At 40.4% G+C, this 20762-nt stretch overlaps 1 non-coding gene across 1 annotated transcript; it reads left to right on the top strand.

Moving 5' to 3' along the window:
• The first annotated feature begins 18890 nt into the window (after positions 1-18890).
• Positions 18891-19032, top strand: LOC114808362. The gene has a single exon (XR_003756208.1). It is a non-coding gene; the product is annotated as a small nucleolar RNA SNORA7 (small nucleolar RNA).
• Positions 19033-20762: the final 1730 nt, after the last annotated feature.

Genomic DNA, 20762 nt, shown 5'->3' with positions numbered 1-20762 from the left:
CAGCTGTGTGGTGTTGTACTATCCCAAGCGTTTAGTACAGTGCTCTGCACGCAGTAAGCACTCAGGAAATACCACTGATTAATTGAATTATCTACACATTCACCTAAAGGTGTCTCTTCACATGCATACACATCAATGAATGGAGAAATAAAAGCTAAATGTAATCTAAAATGCATACTCAAATAAAAATTACGTGGATCGATGGACCATGGCTTAGTGGAAAGAACCTGGGCTTGGGAGTCAGAGGTCAACTCCTCCACTTATCAGCTGTGTGACTTTGGGCAAGTCACTTAACTTCTCTGGACCTCAGTTACCTCATCTGTACAATGGGGATTGACTGTGAACCCCACGTGGGACAACCTGATTACCTTGTATCAACCCCAGTGCTTAGCACATAGTAAGCGCTTAACAAATACCATAATTATTATTATTATAACAAAAAAACACCAAGAAATCAGTGTATATATGTACTTTGAAACAACAATGCATTATCTGTTTCCGAGAATGAAAGTGAAACAAAAGTGTCATTTCCATAGTAGAGTAATAGCAAGGTATGGGAGAAATGGAACCAAAATACAAAAAAAAAGACAACTTTAGAAAGAGAGAAAGAAATTGATGTATGGATTGGGATCTGTGAATTCTGTTAACTGTGATCCTTCATTGCCTTAGACCGTTTCAGTGTTGGTAGAAGAACATTTATTGGAAGGGTGGGATGGGCTGTGGGAAAGTAAAATCTCCAGTTGGTCACAATGGAGTGCAGAAGAAAAAAGAGAAAGTGTGTTAGTACCAAGAGAAGTCTATCTAGCAGCAGGAAGCTAATTGCTTCATCCTATCCTGAAGAAAAATCAAAACCAGATGGCTGGCAGCTCGCCCATATGTGAAGATGTTTCTTACAGTTTACAGATGATATGCAATGTATGCTTGCAGATACACTTGGAAGGACTGCAACAGCCATCTGGTGGTTGGTTAGAGTGTTGAGTTAATGTTCCAGCTGGAACACCTCTTTGTGGGCCATCTAATGTCAAAAATGGTTGACCATACAGTTGACACTTCATCCTAGATGTGACATTATAATGTGAAAAATTGTAGTATTTATTAAGCACTGTACTAAGCGCTGGGGGAGATACAAGATAATCAGTTTGGACAGAGTCCTTGTTCCAAATGGAGCTCACAGTCTAAGTAGGAGGGAGTGGGATTTAGTTCCCATTTCACAGATGAGGAAACAGAGGCACAGATAGGTAAAGTGATCTGCCCAAGGCCATTCAGCAGGCAAATGGCAGAGCTAGGATTGGAATTCAGGTTCTCTGACTCCCAGGCCTGTGCTCTGTCCACTAGGCCACTCTGCTTACCATATTATCAATCAATCAATCAATCAATCAATCAATCTGTGGTGTTTATTGAGAGCTTATTATATGCAGAGTGCTATACTAAGTGCTTGTGAGAGTACACTACAGCAGAATATAAATAAAGTAACCTTAAATCCAATCTCATTTAAGCTGCTCTGTTGTTTTTCAGTTGGTACTGAAATATGAAAGGGTACACATACTTGTGCTAGAGATGCAAATATACTTTCATGAAGGAGCATGGGCTTGGGAGTCAGAGGACACGGGTTCTAATCCCGGCTCCACCGCTTGTCTGCTGTGTGACCTTGGGCAAGCCGCTTAACTTCTCTGTGCCTCAGTTACCTCATCTGTAAAATGGAGATTAAAACTGTGAGCCCCACGTGGGACAACTTGATTACCTTGTATCCACCCCAGTGCTTAGAACAGTGCTCGGCACATAGTAAGCACTTAACAAATACCATTATTATTATTATTATTATTGTTATTAACATGGTGATATCTGAAGGGCTATAAGAATTCAGAGGTCTTCTTAATTTTTTCTTCACTTCTAATTCCTGCCTATCAACTCTTTCCCAGTGCTTAGTACAGTGCTGTACACACAGTGAGCATTTAATAAATACTATTCCTACTACTTATATGTGGCTCAAAACTCATGATCTCTCATCTTTATCAAATTTGTTCAGAATGAATCCTGTCCTATTGCCTTTTAAATGGATTACTGCAAAATGCAGAGTTATAATCTACCTTTTGGATAGCTTATTTTGATCAGTTAAGGTTTAAAGGTTCACGTGTAATGCCTTATATGACTGTGCTTGATCTGAAGGCAGATTTCAAACTTCAGATTTTGTAGAAGCAGCTTACCTACTGACTTTCCTAACTGAAAGAAATCCTTACTTGTGAATTCTGCTCCAAACAGGCCACTGATTTACAGGATGTGATTTTAAATTTATAAAACCTAGGTACTATTATAGGGATAGTTGCTGGCCCTAAACACTTTATTGTATTGGCACTTCTGTTTTTAGGCCTTATATTTACCCATGCATATATTGAACTATATGGTCACCAGATATGGTGACAGGATAAAACAAGGTAACTAGTTTTTATTGTTCCCGAGCATGGCCTAGTGGATAGAGCATGGGCCTGGGAGTCAGAGGACCAGAGTTCTAAACTGGCTCCGCCATGTGTCCTTGGGACACAGGTGATACATGTGTGACTTTGGGCAAGTCACTCAATTCTCTGGGCCTCAGTTTTATCTCATCTCTAAAATGGAGATTAAGAATCTTAGTCTTTGTGGGACTGATTACCTTGTATCTGCCCCAGTACTCGGTACGGTGCCTGGCACATAGTAAGTGCTTAACAAAGAGCACAATTATTATTTTTATTAATTTATGGGCACACACTATAGAAAAATCAGCATGCTATGCAAATTCAAGGTATTATTATATTTGAGGAATTTCTATTTTGTATTATAAACATTTTGAGGGCATAGACTAAGTTTCATAATCACTATGTATTCCCAAATATCAAATATAGTGTCATATGTCCTGAGGGTGTTGAATGAGTACTTGTTGTTTAACTAGTTGCAAAAATGATCTATTTGAATTTTATTGGGTGGACAAGCCATTTCAAAACTCTGTACCCAAAAGCCCTGCTCAGAAGCTTGGTATTATGAAACTTCAACTGGCTTGATCAAAAGAGATAATCTGACTCTGTTTGCTGCCACTGCTGCTCTTTGTAAAGTGATCTTGTCAGCTCTCCAATGTGAGGAAGAGGATTCCCAGAACTAGAGAGATTGTTAGCAGAAGCAGCAACAAGAGTGGAAATAGGTAGTTCTGCTTTTGTCAGTATGGCTTCATCTACTGGGGAAATGGAGTGGGATCCTGGTTCTTTACTCCCTTTTCTTCTGGGCAGGGTAGCAGGAGTGAAGTAGCAGGAGTGAAATGCTAGGGTTCTGGAATACTATGTAGCCAGAGGTGGCTGTGAGGCAATATTTCTCTGTCTCTCTCTCTCTCCCTTCCTCCTGCTATTCCCATACTGAAGAGCAGGCTCAACTTCTGCCACTGGACTTGGACAAAGCCACTGCCATTGGACTCAAGAACCTCCCGTGGTTACCCATCCATCTCCACCTCAAACAGAAATTCCTTACCACCGGCTTTAAAGCACTCAGTCACCTTGCCCAGTCCTACCTTACCTCACTGCTCTCCTATTACAATCCAGCCCACGCACTGTGCTCCTTTAATGCCAACCTACAGCATGACTCAGTGGAATGAGCCCGGGCTTGGGAGTCAGAGGTCATGGGTTGTCTCCGCCGCTTGTCTGCTGTGTGACCTTGGGCAAGCCACTTAACTTCTCTGTGCCTCAGTTACCTCATCTGTAAAATGGAGATGAAAACTGTGAGCCCCACGTGGGACAACTTGATTACCTTGTATCCACCCCAGTGCTTAGAACAGTGCTTGGCACATAGTAAGCGCTTAACAAATACCACCATTATTATTATTATTATTATTGTACCTCGATCTCATTTATCTCACTGCTGACCGCTCCCTCACATCCTGCCTCTGGCCTGGCATGTCCTCCCTCTTCATGTCTGACAATTACTCTCCTCACCTTCAAAACCTCAGAAATAACTCATAATAATAATAATTATAATAATAATTATGGAATTTGTTAAGCACTGACTATGTGCCAAGCACTGTTCTAAGTGCTGGAGTAGATACAGGGTAATAAGGTTGTTCCACATAGGGCTCAAATTTTTAATCCACATTTTACAAATGAGGTATCTGAGGCACAGAGAAGTTAAGTGATTTGCCCAAAGTCATACAGAAGACAAGTGGCAGAGCTGGGATTAGAATCCATATCACCTGACTCCCAAGCCCGGGCTCTTTCCGCAAAGCCACGCTGATTCTTGCTGATCGCTGATCTCGCTGATCTCCCTCTCCTTCAGTTTGTGAGCCCTATGTGGGACAGAGAATATATCCAACTTGATTATCTAGTGTCCACCCCAGTGCCTAGTACAGTGCTTGGCACAGAATAAGTATTTAACAAATTCTATTTTTTTAATTATTATCATTATTATTAGACATCCTGTAGTAGGTGGGAACTTCAAAAATTCTCCTCTTTCCCTTTTCTTCTCTTTCTCTCTTCTTCCACTCTATCTTTTTTCCTCTTTCTTCCTGTCTTCTTGAATCATTGCTCCCACCTGTCCCTATGAGTTCTGGAAATATCATTTTAGTCCTCTGTGATTTACCAGACCTATTGCATATTTCTGAAATGGTCGAACTTCATCTTTGTAGTCGATGGCTGATGGGAAAGGAAAGAAATGTGGGCTGATTTTTTTTTTTAACAATGACCCAGGGTTAACTTGTTTTTAAAAAAGCAAAAGTGACTCAGAGTATTTGTCATTACAAGCCTAATGTGTTGTTAGTCTTCTGGCACTGAGAAAGGCTGACCATTTTAAACGGATGATCATTTTGTTAACTGGAGTTAGGATGAGCAGTTGGGTGCACTTGAAAATCCCCCTTTCCATTGTAGAGCCTTAAGGAAAAGAAAATGGCAACAAGAAAAAGAGTGCAAAAGGCTACATATTGCCTTTGGGGGTAAGAGTCATCACACTGAAAGAGTTTCAGTTTGTGGTTCGTTCATTCATTCATTCAATCGTGTTTATTGAGCACTTATGGAAAGCCATTGATTTCTCCCTTACCAGAGAACACTATAAGCTCTATCAGGAATTAAAACTGCAAGAAACAAACTAGCCTTTTGAAATTTAGCATGAGTATGGGTATTTGGGAAACAAAACCATGTCCAAGATAGAATGATTGGAATTTTCTCCCATGGGCTATTAGGTAGACAACTGGAAAGGGAAGTCTTGGCTTTTGGCCTTCCCTAGTGGAGTGGTGCTGTTTGGATTTGGGAATGCTAATGCACTCCACTAGTCTTTTTTTCACTGCCTCAGGCAACACGGATCTTTAAATCTGAGAGCCACATTTGCCATGAAGGCAACCCAGTGGGTATGGAATCTTTTTTGAAAAACAATTTTAGGATTCATTAAGACTGGGAGACTGCCTTGAGACCACCCAGAGTTTCAAGAAGTGCTGGGAGGAGAAGTGGGAAGCAATATTAGAGGATAGAAAGCTTAAATTCTCTCTGTCAGAGTTCCTGGTAGGCCTCAGGGAAAGGCTTTTAGCATGAGGCAGTGTTGTCTAGTGAAAGGAGTATGGGACTGGGAGTTGGGAGAGCTGGGTTTTAGCTTCAACTCCACCATTTGTCGGCTGTGTGATCTTGAGCAAGTCACTTCACTTCTCTGTGCTTTAATTTCCTCATCTGTAAAATGGAAATGAAATAACTGTTCTTCTTTTCCCCTTAGACTGTTAGCCTCATGTAGGTCAGGGACTATGTCTGATCTGATTATTCACTATCTATCCCAGAACTTGACCCATAGTAAGTGTCAAGAGTACTCCCCACTTTTGCCCCCACCCCCCCCCAAAACCAACCAGGATCTTCCTGGACCAGGAGAGCTTCAGTGACACATAGTAGAGTTCAAACTACACCTCTGATCACCAAGCTTACTGTGAAAAGTTTTTTTTACTTAGTTTTTACCAGCGTTCAAGGAAGTGACCCATACACACACTCACTCCACTCCACCAAGGGTCCAATACAGGTCGAAGAAAAATGTTCTGCCAATGCTGCTTCTTTCTGCTTTCAAGTGCTGCTCTCCTGTTGCTCCAATGCTTGTTTCTCTCTTCGTCTCACCGTGTCTCTGCCTACCTGTTTCTGCTCCTGGTGCCCCCCTCACCATTTTATCTGCTATAGACATGGCAGCTGTGGCTCTATATGGCAGTCATCGATTATTTCAGTCCCATTACCAGGTAGAACAGGGAGAGAAAGCCCCCCCTTCCTCCATGCTCCACCCCCACAAGCCCGCAATCACCTGCCTCAGGTAGAGCCCCATGGTGCCTTGTGAGTCTCTTCCTTGTTGTTGTTGTTCACGGGATCACAAGCAGTCACTAAAAAGGCAGCTTATTGTGGGCTCACCACATCAAGCACTTAACAAAAACTTGGGTTCTAATGTCTACTCCACCACTTGTCTGCTTCATGACCTTGGGCAAGTCACTTCACTTCTCTGGGTCTCAGTTACCTCATCTGTAAAATGGGGATTAAGACTGTGAGCCCCATGTGGGACAGGGACTGTATCCAATCTGACTGGCTTGTATCTACCCCAGTACTTAATACAGTGCCTGGCACATAATAAGTACTTAACAACTACTGTTTAAAAAATAATGCTTCACCTCATAATCCAAGTTTATGACACATTGTTCTCAGTCTACTTGGCAATTCATTCAATAGTATTTATTGAGCGCTTACTATGTGCAGAGCACTGTACTAAGCGCTTGGAATGAACAAATCGGCAACAGATAGAGACAGTCCCTGCCGTTTGACGGGCTTACAGTCTAATCGGGGGAGACGGACAGACAAGAACAATGGCAATAAACAGCGTCAAGGGGAAGAACATCTCGTAAAAACAATGGCAACTAAATAGAATCAAGGCAATGTACAATTCATTAACAAAATAAATAGGGTAATGGAAATATATACAGTTGAGATGTTGATAATTCTTTGATGCATTAAATAATTTTGTTTAAAAAGTTAATTACTTTGAAGTACTTTTAAATGGAAACATAACAATGAAAAACGGCATGGACTAGTGGAAAGAGCACAGGCCTGTAGAGGACCTGGGTTTTAATCCTAGCTCTGCCACTTTCCTGCTGTGTGATCTTGGGCAAGTCACTTAACCTCTCTGTGCCTCAGTTCTTTCATCTGTAAACTGGGATAAAATACCTGCTCTCCTTCCTTCTTTGACTATGAGCCCTGTGTGGGATAGGGACTGTGCCTGGTATTACTATCTTTTTTCTACCCCAACATTTGGAACATAGTAAGTATTTACTAATAATAACAATAACAATCATTATTATTATCTCCCCTGTAAACTCCTTGTGGGCAGGGATCATTTCTACCTACTCTGTTACACTGTACTTTCTCAAGTGCTTAGTGCAATGTTCTGTAATAATAAGTGCTCAATAAATGCTATTGATTGTTTGGGATTGATATTATTATTATTAGTAGTAGACATAGTAGTAGTAGCAGTAATAATAGTAGTATATGACCCGCCCCCCCCAAACTGATCTTGTTTGCATGACACAATCCCGATTAAAGTTAGTCTTGCCCTATATAGATGTAGGCTCCAAACAGAGTTTTCTAATAAAGTATTATCAGATAATAGTAGGATAAAATAGCTGGAACCGACGTCCTGCAAAAAAAATTAAAAAGGTTAACATCTTATAACGGAAAGCTAAAAATTAATCAATTTTCAATATCAGCTATTATTAGTAGAAATATTGAGCACCCACTTTCATTCATTCATTCAATTGTATTTACTGAGCACTTACTGTGTGCAGAGCACTGTAGTAAGTGCTTGGGAAGTACAACTCGGCAACAGATAGAGACAATCCCTACCCAACAATGGACTCACAGTCTAGAAGGGGAAGACAGACAGCAAAACAAAGGAAGTAGACAGGCATTGCTACCATCAAAATAGATAAATAGAACCATAGACAAATGCACATCATTAATAAAATAAATAGAGCAATAAATATGTACAAATATATGCAAGTGCTATGGGCAGGGGAAAGGGGTAGAGCAGAGGGAGGGAGTAGGGGCGATGGGGAGGAGAGGAGGAGCAGAGGGAAAGGGAGGGCTCATTCTGGGAAGGCCTCCTGGAGTGGGTGAGCTCTCAGTAGGGCTTTAAAGAGGGGAAGAGAGTTAGTTTGGTGGATGTGAGAAGGGAGGGTATTCCAGATCAGAAGTAGGACATGGGCAGGGTCGACGGCGGGACAGGTGAGAATGAGGCCCAGTGAGGAGGTTAGCGGCAGAGGAGCAGAGTGTGCGGGCTGGGCTGTAGGAGGAGAGAAAGGAGGTGAGGTAGGTGGGGGCAAGGTGATGGAGAGCTTTGAAGCCAAAGCTTTGAAGCCAAACCCACTTGGTACATTGCACTGTAATAGATCCTTGGGAAGTAAAGAATTAAGAAGCTGCATGGCCTAATGGAAAGATCTCGGGCCTGGGAGTCAGAGGACCTGGGTTCTACTCCCAGCTCTGCCACTTGTCTGCTGTGTGTGACCTTGGGTAAGTCACTTAAATTCTCTGTTTCTCAATTTCATCTGTAAAATGGGAATTAATACCGTGTGCCCTATGTGGGATAGGGACTGTGCCTAACCTGATATCTTGTATCTACATTAGCACTTAGTACAATGCCTGGCACATAGTAAGTGCTTAAGAAATACAATTTAAAAAGAAAAAAAAAGCAACCCGCTTCCTGCCCCTGAAAAAAGCTTTTGAGTGGGTCAGAAAGTAATTAAGTTTTATTTGACAAGAGCCTTAAACTTCTTCTGTAAGATCGCTTTGGCATTTTTACAGCCCCAAGGTTGAAAAACACACACTCTCTCCCTCTCTCTCTCCCTCTCCCTGCCTGCACAGTCCCCTACCAAAATTCTTTACCCTTATTGTACTGAATTGCTACAAAATGTACTAGTAGGAAATCCCTTTTCTCTGGCTACTTAATCAGGTACCATCAGGACCATTAAGACCCAGATAGTGTTTGTGAACTTTTTCAACTTCATGTCAAGTTTTTCCCATGCAGATATGTGATTACTGTCTTTTGTTTAATTGAGTTCAACATTTCTCACCAGTTTTACAGTTATTTCTTTCTAATTATTTCACTATATTGGCTATGTGTTTCAAACCCAAATTAGGAGTAAAAAAAAAAAGCCCTGATCACTGCATTTCTTTCAATACAAACCATTAAAACTGACAATTTAGTAAAAGAGTATAATTGGAGATAGTGACAATCATTCTTACTTTTTAGATTAGTTTTTCTGACATACCAAACCTATTGTATGTCAAGACATTAGAAGAGGAAAGTATTAACCTGCTAAGGGATGTTCAGAATATCATGGTAACTATTATTTGTAGAATTAAGAAAATAATACTTTTGAGTTAATAAAATGTCTTTTATTATCTTTAGAAAGATATCATATATAGAGGAATTAGATTAGATAAGGAATTAACAAGGACATAATTGCTTTATTCTCTAACTTTATCTGGGACCAATTCCTTTTTTTAAATGTGCTTATGTTCTTTTCTGATCTTATAGATTTTTCTCTTTTCTCAGAGAATGGAAACTTAAGCTTGCGGTCTGTTGGCAAATACTCTATGGCTCAGAGGCAAGGAAGGTATTATGACTCACCTCATAAAGCTCATGCTCTCCTTGTGATGGGCATGAAAATAACATTTCCTCTAGGCTTTTCTGGTGATTCTCAGGGAGAGCTCTTGTAGTAATGAAATACATTCGGTTTACAAATCTAGTTTAGTGTGTTTTGCTCTGGATAGTTAGCGAACCCTAAACCCACCGCAGAAAACTTTCTCCTTTCTTCCTTATTGGAAAAGACTTTGCTTCTTTGATGATGGAGATAAGGGACAGTATGTTTGGGGTCGGGGGGGGGGAGTGGAGAGGTGTAAAGGAAACCAGACACTTGGTAAAGTTATCTATCTTCTGGAAGCCAGCAATTGCCCCCAGTATGGTGGAGGACCCATAGAAATAATATGATCTGTGCCTACTTAAAGCAACATGGCATAGTGGATAGAGCACGGGCCTGGGAGTCAGAAAGTCATGGGTTCTAATACCGGCTCCATCACTTGTCTGCTGTGTGACCATATTATTAATAATAATAATGGTATTTGTTAAGTGCTTACTATGTGCCAAGCACTGTTCTAAGCACTGGGGTAGATACAAGGTAAGCAGGCTGTCCCCATGTGGGGCTCACAGTCTTCATCCTCTTTTTACAGATGAGGTATCTGAGGCACAGAGAAGTTAAGTGGCTTGCTCCAGGTCACACAGCAGACAAATGGCAGAGGCGGGATTAGGACCCACGTCCTCTGACTCCCAAGCCCGTGCCCTTTCCATTAAGCTACACTGCTTCTCTTTATTATCATTATTATTACCCCATGCCTATTATCACTGCAGCTTCATCTCAGGGTGCCCATTGAGTGCCAACTGATCTACCCCAATCCCTGCCATTTTTATTTTCTCCCTACCCTCTGACCCCTTTTCTGAGCAGCCCCACAGACCACCAACTCTTAAAGGGTCTGACTATCACAGAACCAATTGACAAGATGGCACTAGATGGTCAGAAAATGAATATAGGTTCAGGAGGCTCTTCCTTAAAGGAGGATACAAACCACCTGACCTCCCAGGAATGGAAAAGAGAAAAAATGCTCTCTGTCTATCCACCACTCACTTCAATCCCAGTTTCTTTCTTTTTAATGGTATTTCTTAAGCACTTACTATGTTCCAGGCACTCTTCTAAGCACCAAGATAGAGACAAGCTATTAGGTTGGACACAATGCAGGTCCCATATGGGGCTCACAGTCTTCATCTCCATTTTGCAGATGAGTGAACTGAGTCACGGAGAAGTGAAATGCCTTACCCAAGGTCACACAGCAGACACTCTGAAGCTTCCAGAAATCCAGCAACAGTTCATGTAAATAGGATTCAGAAGTAAGACCAGCAGAGTCATCAATCCCAAGCAGTTTCTGCACTCTCCCTCCCCCCACTCTACCTTTGCCTTGCTCCCTTCCGATGTCTTCATGCCAGGACAATGCCTGGGCAGAGTGGGTGGCCACTTCACTTGTGCATAGGGAAAGGGATTCTCTAATCAATCAGTGGTACTTATTGAGTGCTTAGCATGTGCTCAGCACTGTACTAAGTGCTTGAGAGCATATAACTGTGTGTGTAGACAGTTTCCCTGTTTACAATGAGCTTACAGTCTAGAGGAGAGACAGACATTAAAATAAATTATGGACATGGTCATAAGCCCTGTGGGGCTAAAGGTGGGATGACTATCAAGTGCTCAAAGGGTACAGATATAAGTGCATAGGCAATGTAGAAAGGAGAGTGGGGGAAATGAGTGCTTAGTCAGGGAAGGCCTCTTGAAGGAGATATAATTTTAGTAGGGTTTTGAAGTTGAGGACAGTGGTGTTGGATATGAATGGGGAGGAAGTTCTAGGCCTAAGGGAGGACTTAGGCAAGGGGTCAGCAGCGAGTTAGATGAGATGAAAGTACAGAGGAGCGAAGGGTGTTACTCCGGGTTTTAGTAGGAGATGAGCAGTAGGAGAGCTGAGTGAGTGCTTTAAGCTCTCAGCCAATTGTAAGGGGTTTCTGTTGGATGTGGAGGTGGAGGTGGATCCTCCAACTGGAGGATTTTGAGGAGGGGGGAGACATTCTTCCTATGTAAATTCACACAGTCTGTGCCAGTACAGATTTATGTGAGTTCAGTCTCTATTCTTTTCCTTCCCTTTCCTCCACCATCCCCCTAGTCTTGTGGAAAGGGGAAATGGTGCTGTGTTATCTCTCTTTTTAGTCTGCACAGAGCCGGGATGAAAACCCAGGTCCTCTGACTCCCAGGTTCAGTCTCTTTTCCACTAGGCCACGCTGCTTCCAAACCTTCTAGTACAGGTCTGAACACACGAGGCACTCACTAATACCCCAACCTTGGTATTACCCTCGTTTCTTCACTGCCTTCGACTCTCCCATCCAGTCTATCACTAAATCCTGCCTGTTCAACTCTGGGACATTTCCGACTCCATCCCTTCCTCTCCATCTAAAGCCGGTATTGTGGCCGGCTACTCGATCAGCTTTCTCATTGGTCTCCCCATCTGCAGCCTTTTCCTTTCCAGCCTATACTTTGCTAGCTAGATTTTTTTTAATGATGTTAGTGCTTACTATGTGCTAAGCACTGGGGCAGATACAACTTAAGTTCAGGCACAGTACCTTAGTACAGTAGTATCTACGTGTTTCTACCTATTCCTACAATTTGTAAATCATTTATGTCTTCTTGGCTCCCCTATTAGAGTGTAAATTCCTTAAGGGCAGGGACTTCTTTTCCTTACACTATCCTTTCCTAAAAGCCTAGTACAGTGCTCTGCAGCCAATAATTCTCCTTATTATTCATCAAGATTTATACACTTCAAACTCCTTTTAAGCAGGTAGTGTGCCTTTTACCCCTGCTTCTAGAATTACTAGTAAACAGTATGCTCATGTGGGTGGTCCTCAATGCACTCTGCTTCACAGTGTTGATATTGATTAGAGATGTTATGAGTTGGAGGGGTTGGGGTTGTGATCAAAAGGAAGAGAAGGAGGAGTGTCATATTTGCCTTCCTCCTCAGGTGTCCGGAGGGATATCTATGGCTGTGGTTAAGACATTTAAAGGAGACTGAAAAATATTAAAGGAGGTATTAGAGGGATTTGTCCTTCATTAGCAGAGGAATGGATTTCATGATGTAACAGTTCTTTCTTAACTATAATCTCTAAACTTTGGGGAGTATTAGAATAAATAAATCCTAAAAAACAGAGCACACTAATTATATTCAATTAAGACACAAGGTGGGATCTCTTGCTGACAAAAGGAAAGGTCTGTAGTGATTAGAATGGTGAGAGGATGTGGCCAAAATTGTAAAAAATAAATTAATTTATGAAAACTGTCTGGCCCTATAGCTGTATAGAATATTTAAGGATATGTACCCTTTAGCACATGGTTATGTACAGTAGTTAAGTAAGTATTCTTATACTCTAGTATTTCCCCTATCCTTAATTTATTTTAATATCTTTCTCCCCCTTTAGACTGTTAGCTCATCCTATATGACTACCAACTCTGTTATATTGTACTCTCCTAAGCGCTTAGTACAGTGCTCTGCACACTGTAAACATTCAATAAATATAAGTGATTGATCTTTAGTTCTTTAGAGAAAAGGCATAATATATATTGTATATGAAACACAATAACATGTAAACTTGGATAATTTTTTTAAAAAATGTATGCTTCCTTTAGTGAATATTAGCCCCTCAAGAGTCTGCAAACGTGTGGCTAAGTGGCAGATTGATTTCTCTGAGTGTGGGGGGAAACTGGTGGGAGGAAAGACTAAAAAAAATGTAAATGCCAGTGATATATTTTTTTATAGTACGTGGCCAAAACTCTGGAATACAAATAAATTAATCATCACAATGAAACTGGGTCATGGTCTATCAAGTAGTGTAAAAAGTTTTTAAGGAGTTTCTTAACAAGGAGTTGTGTCATTTTATCATCATCATCATCTTCATCATCACCAACATAGTACTTATTGAATACCTACATTTTCCAGTTTCAGGTAAATTAAATAAATAGGCATTTGGAAATTCAACTTTCAACCAAAGTATAACTCTGCATATCAGTTTGGTCATACATGATCACTATCACCTTTTCTACAGCAGAGTAGAAATACTTTATTGCAATGAAAGTTCATTTTAATACATATCATCTACCCACCTGGAGAAATAAGATTGAGTTTTTGTTGCATCTTCTTTTTCTTAAACTATTTATATTATGAATTAGAGTATTTGAATCTTGGATACTAGTAAATTTTCCCTTAGAAGATTTGGCAAGTATCACTCTGGATAGCCAAGAATAAAGATTTTGGGGCCTTCAGCCTAAGAAGCCAAGGTCTGCTTCAGCCATGCAAATGATTATGTTAGCTCTGAGCCCAGAGTCTAAAAGAAATCAGGTTGGAAATAAAAACAAATCGAATTGCTGCCAATTTAGCAAATATTGACTGAAAATTTAATTTTAATTACAATTGAAGATCATATGCCCAATATTAGGAAGACAATTATTGGGATTACTGGTATTCACTGTCACATCTATCTATGCTGCTAAATGTAGAGAAAGCAGGGGAAGATTTTTCAGGAAATAAAATTTTTTCCATGCTGACAAGTCTGTCAATCCAATGCTTATGATGCCCACATGGACTTCTAAAATTTAACAAAAACAATAAAAAGGGTTCTCTACATTACCTCACTCAAAGAAATTATTCCTTCTTAATATTTCCAAAGGCAGCTTCATAGTTCATCTTTATTTAAATCTTAAACCAGGGAGGCAGGTGAGGAAAGAAATAGCTTGGAACATTCCTCTTGATAATTGCTTAAGAGACCGTGAATGTTTGGAAAAAAACACACAAGGCAAGATATTTTGGCTGAAGATCACAAGAATTCATTGTTTCTCACTGCCTTTAATTGAATAGGGTTTCCTTCGTGTATAAATATGAAGTCAGTGTGGTATAAAATAACTTTCTGGATCTGGATGAGGTATTATGAATTTTAAGATGTAAAAATAAGTGCAAGGGGGTATGTGCTTGTCTTGGTAATATGGTTTGCTCTTATTTTGATAAACTGTGATTACCCTTTATTTGAAGGAGCCAAGTTTTAAAGAAATTAAGTATTGGGTAAACTCAGAAAATAACATGACTAATTTTATTGACTGGTCTTGAAAGCTGCAATGGTGTCATCTTTAATGTGAAAATGTTCTTAGTTTCTGGATTGCCATTTAGAGAGATAACTGAATAAAGCAGAAAAAAATGAAAGTATCTAAGCAACAACATTTATTAAGCATGTACAATGTGCCAAACATTGTACTAGGCACTGGAACAAATACATGAACATCTATTTAGGCATGGTCTCTGACTCCCAAAGGGCTCCCATCAATATGTTCAACGGAATGGGTGGGATATGTAGGGGGAGGGAGGGAGAGGAAGGGAAGGAAAGATGGGAAAGAACAGACACATAGGGAAAAACCAATAATTAAAATATGTTGGCATAGGAAAATCAAACAATTCTGTCAGCCCAAAGTGTAACAATACATAGATCATTCTAATTTTTTTTTTCAGAACTGTAATGTGAAATCTGGACATTTAAATAGTCATTTCCAGATTGAATTACACTGTATGTAATAGAAGTCTATTTCAGTACAAAATGCCATACCAGTTTCAGTTAACTTGAAGATGAGAAATTGGATAGCTTCATTTTTGTGACTTGCGTGGTCGAGTTGCATTTTCTTTGTCTTTTTCAAATGAAATTCATGTAAGTTAGGATGGCAAGGTCGAGAGTGTGAGGGGCAATAATAAAGACTAGTAAGAAATAAAAATCAGAGGTTTCTCGTTTGGCACATTTGGAAAGAGAGAGAGTGAAAGAGAGAGAGAAAGAGGCAGAGAGAGAGAGACACACACACACACACACACACACAGAGAAGGTGACTTACTTGAAACCATTCTATGTTCTACATTTTCCTGATTGTCACTCCCTAAAGTCAAGAGTATAAAGGAAATTTTTGACAACAGTGTCCCTTGGGACAGTTTCAGTAGTTGAAAATAACTCTCCCCAAAGAGTTTCTGAATTTAAATGGTAGAAGAAAACTAGCTATTATACCTCTGAAAAGGGGGATTACTATCAGCACTCTTCTAAAAAGCCTTCTCCCCAAGATCTTCCCTAATTAATCTTCCCTCCCATCCCAATCATGCCTTCTCTTCAGCCACCACAGCATTACAGAATTACTTTTTGGTAATATTTGTTTATTTTATTCTCAAATTGTGTGAACCTGCTGTATATTTGTCAATGTCTATGTTGATCTTGCTCATTTTATTATATGGTGTTGAGAGTTGGGTCAGTGTCCTGTATATTTTTTTTTCTCTTTCAAAGTACCCAGTACAACGTTCTGCACAAATTAAGCACTCAAGAAGTACTCTTGATCATGATTTTATAAAAAAAGAATTCAAAATACCCTCCTTTATTCCTTTTAGATATAGCACTTCATGTAGTAAAAAGGGTGTATTTTGACTAATGGGGAAGGAATTAAAGAACTCAGTACATTGTGGCAGGTTGGAATGACATTGCATTGCCCAGTAAAGGGTGAGAGAGAGTTTGTCTTTTTCAAATGAAGTTCATGTAAGTTAGGATGGCAAGGTAGAGAGTGTGAGGGGCTATAATAGAGATTAGTATGAAATAAAAATCAGAGGTTTCTCATTTGGCACATTTGGAAAGAGAGAGAGTGAGAGAGAGAGAGACAGAGAGAAGGTAACCTACTTGAAACCATTCTATGCTGTACATTTTCCTGATAGTCACTCCCTAAAGTCAAGAGTAGAAAGGAAATTACACTTTCCTTTACTGGGCATTGCCCAGTAAAGGATGAGAGAGTAGTGTATTCCACTTCGGCCAGGACAAAATCACTTCCTCTAAAAATGACTGCAACTCAGGCCTTTGCTTTTATCAATTTGCTTGGGAAGTAACACCATCCCTTCTTCCATATTACAGCCACACCCCTACCCTAATTCCCAAACTTTTCTGGTCCTTTCCTCTGTGTCCCACACTTGCTTCCCCATCTCTCTGGTCTCTCCCATGTCCTCTTCTCTTCTTTTAACTGTAATTTACTTTTGCTGCAACTCTGATGCTGCTGTATCCCTTTGCTGCTCCTGCTCGTTCCATCCTCATGTCTTAGCCACTTTTGTGAGTGATTCTTTGAGTGGTGTCACATTCTAGGACTCAGGGGGACTCGACCGGGGCTGGATGCAGGGAGGGAAGGAAAAGGTGGCAGAAGAGGAGCAGAAGAAGAAGAGGTTTGGAAGAAAATATCTGAAGTTCTGTTCACCTCCCCTTACCTCCCACTACCTTGCCCCCTTCTTACCCTGATCTGGAGGCAGCCCTATGACTTTGTAGCCCTGGAAAGTAGAGGCTGTCAACTTAGGAACTGTCAAAAATACCAATAGAAGTTACAGGAATAGTAATAGAATAGAGGCAGGTACAGGCCAGTTAAGACCTTGGGTCGGGGAGGGAAGAGGGCAGGGCTATGTTTATGTAGATTGACAAGGAACAGGTTGTGTACATAACTTCTGAGAGTCTCAGATTGAAATCCTCTGCTTTGATAAATTACCGCTTGGTGAACATCATTCATCCACGTATTGGAATCCCGATTGTCAGCCTGAATGTGAGAGTTCTGGGGAGCACGTAGCCCAAATAACATATTAGCCAGATGTTCTTGCTATTCCAATTCTGCTAAAATGGGTCTCAACTGGGGATGTGGGTCCAGACCATGAAGTTGTTGGGTGGGGCACAGAGTCCACACTGAGATAGTCATACTTCAGATATTTATCTACTGCCCACTGATTGCAATGCACTGGGACTAAGTGCTTGGAAAAGTACAACAGAAGCATGAGACATGATCCCTGCCTACAAGGGACTTAACTCTAACAAAAGAGACAAAAAAATCACAAATAGGATAGTTAGAATAAATCAATTGTCTCTGCAAGTGATTTTATATATATGTATATATATTTAGTATACACACTACATATGTGAATGCTGAGGGAGGGTTTAAATAAGTGCATTAGTGCTAGAGGTAGCTTATGGATTTTTGTTACGAGGTACTGGGAGTTATTGGGGAAGGCTTGTTGGAGGAGTTGGGATTTTGGGAGGGCTTTGAACATAGGGAAAGCTGTGGTTTCTTTCATTAGGGGAGGAGAGGGAGTTTCTAATTGAGAGAACAGTGTGAGCAAGGGCATGGAGTCAGGAGAGTTGAGATTGAGGAACAGCTAGAAATTAAGCTTGGGAGAATGGAGAGAACTCTGAGGAGTAATGGGTGGAGAGGGATGATATTTAAGATGAGGAAAGTTAGTAGATGTTCTTGAAACCAATCATGAGATCATGAGATGTTTTGGCTTAATACAGAGAGATATAGGAAGCCATTGGAGGGTTTTGAAGTAAAGGGAAATTTGAGATGAGTGAATATGAGCCATGCAGCAGCATGCAGTGCAGATTGGAGTAGTGAGAAGCTGGAGGCTGGAAGACCAGCGAGGAGTCTGATACAGAAGTCAGCCGTGAAATGACAAGAATTTGGACCAAGCCAGTAACGGTCTGGGTGGAGAGGAATGGGCTGATGTGGGAAATGTTGTATAGGAAAGATCAGCAGGACTTAGTGGTAATTTGAACATGAGAATTGAAAGTCAGTGAAGAATCTAGGATGATAACAGTTTTGCAGGTGAAATAATTTGTGTGTTTAGGAGGAAAGATGAACGTAAGCTCCTTGTGGGCATGGAAACTATCACTTCCTTATTTTGTATTTCCCAAGTGCTTAATACAGTGCACTACACCAATGAGTGCTCAACAAATGCTACTACTGCAAATTCAATGTTGGACAAGAAATGTGGCATTGTAAATTAGATGAGAGCTTGGGCTTGGAGAGGTAGATTAGGGAGTCTTTTGCATTTTGCATAGAGGTGGTAACTGAAGCCATGTGAGTGATGAGCTTCCTAAGAGAGTGGGTGAAAAACAAGAATAGGGAACTCAGAACAGAGCCTTGGGGGATGCCCCTGCTAAGAGGATGAGAGACAGCAAATGAAACTAAGAAGGAGCAGTCAAAGATTTAGGAGGAGAACCAGAACCAGGTATTAAGAGCCTGTTGAAAAGGAGGAGAGAGTAGTCTACAGAACCCCACCTAGTTCGGAAGATCTCCAGAATCTACTAACCCTCACTATTATCTTTACCCTCTCATCTCTAACCTGAATCCCTCTGCTGCATCTTAAATCCATTTTTTCTTATTTGGTCTTTAATAGAGATAGAGACACCCCCACCCCCACCCCCCAGCCTTCTCAGGATCGCACCTGGAGAGTTTCCATCCAGTACTCTATCAGTCTCGGCTACAGGAGGGAGAGTCAAGCAGAGGCATACCCATTCCATTCCTAGCTTGGTCAGTGGCTAATGAGTGGAAGGCAATCTGCTACAAGTTAAAACTCACCTGTGCTGGGCAGCAGGGACATGGGAGAGAGTCAAGGGCAGAGACTAGGGTTTACTGCGCAGATGAAGGCAATGGTAAACCACTTCTGTTTTACTTTTACCAAGAAAACTTTATGGATACACTACCAAAATGATTGCAGATGGAAGTGGGGTGTTCTGGGAGAAATAAGTACACGGAGTCGCTGTGGGTTAGAGATGACAGATAAGACAAGACAAGAGATAGAGAACAACTCAGTCACTATCCCCTATATAATTGTCTTTTTTCTTAACTTGATGACTGTTTTATAGTTTTTGTTCAGTTCTCCTTAATACAAATGAGGTAATCCTAGTTCCTTTAACTTTACCTTACACATGTTAAAATTCTTGTATATTAATAATAATAATAATAATAATAATAATAATGTTGGTATTTGTTAAGTGCTTACTGTGTGCTGAGCACTGTTCTAAGCGCTGGGGTAGATACAGGGTAATGAGGTTGTCCCATGTGAGACTCACAGTCTTAATCCCCATTTTACAGATGAGGGAACTGAGGCACAGAGAAGTTAAGTGACTTTCTCACAGTCACACAGCTGACAAGTGGCAGAGTCGGGATATTAAAGATTGTAATGCCAGGAGGAGATGTACTGGAAAAGGGGGATGAAATTTAACTCAGAGAGTTTAGGTGAAATTGCAAGAAAAATGTCATGCTGGTCTAAAGGACTGTTGAATATGTTTTCAAAGGAAGTGATGGAAACCCACTTCTTGAGTGATTCACAAATAGACTAGAAAAGGAAATGCATTTGAAAATACACTGTAATGGACAGTCTGATAGGAAGAGAAAATAGATGGCTTAAAAGGACTTTTTTCTACTCTCTAATGCAGAAAATCTGTCATTTTCTAATAATAATAATAATAATAATGTTGGTATTTGTTAAGTGCTTACTATGTGCAGAGCACTGTTCTAAGCGCTGGGGTAGACACAGGGGAATCAGGTTGCCCCACGTGGGGCTCACAGTCTTAATCCCCATTTTACAGATGAGGTAACTGAGGAACAGAGAAGTTAAGTGACTTGCCCACAGTCACACAGCCGACAAGTGGCAGAGCTGGGATTCGAACCCTTGACCTCTGACTCCAAAGCCCGTGCTCTTTCCACTGAGCCACGCTGCTTCTCCATTAAAAATACCAAAAAATATCATTTTAGAGAAGAGTAATTTTTGAACATGGCATTCTCAAATGTGCTGAAATACTTTAAAATAATCATTACTGTATTGAATTGTTAAACTAGTGGAGGGCAGGATAGATGTACAAGAAAGAGTATATAATAAATACCTGTGCTTGAGAGAAAATAATATGGCAATTTAATATGCATAATCAGATAAAATTTGGAGAGAAAAAAATTACTTTGGTGTTAACATCACAGAATTCAAAACCAAGCCTATTGCTTGGCTCTATCTGTTTGTTTCTGTGATTGGGGATGATGCTTTTTACATGCATAAGCCAAGGTTTCTCATACGTGTACACTCTGAATGTCTTCAATCAGTGAATGATATTTCTTGATCGTTTACTATACAAAGCACTTGGGGGAGTACATCAGAGTTAGTAGACATGTTCCAAGTAAAGACCACATAAACTGAAACCTTAAGTGTTTGACTACCATTTAGTTTTCATTCTGTATCACAGTGTCACACTGACTTGATTGAAATCTCACACATATTAAATTATAGTCATTATTAGACTAAGCA

Source organism: Ornithorhynchus anatinus, chromosome X5 (assembly GCF_004115215.2).
Source record: "Ornithorhynchus anatinus isolate Pmale09 chromosome X5, mOrnAna1.pri.v4, whole genome shotgun sequence".
NCBI lineage: Eukaryota > Metazoa > Chordata > Mammalia > Monotremata > Ornithorhynchidae > Ornithorhynchus > Ornithorhynchus anatinus.
This window is presented reverse-complemented; position numbering and strand designations above follow the sequence as displayed.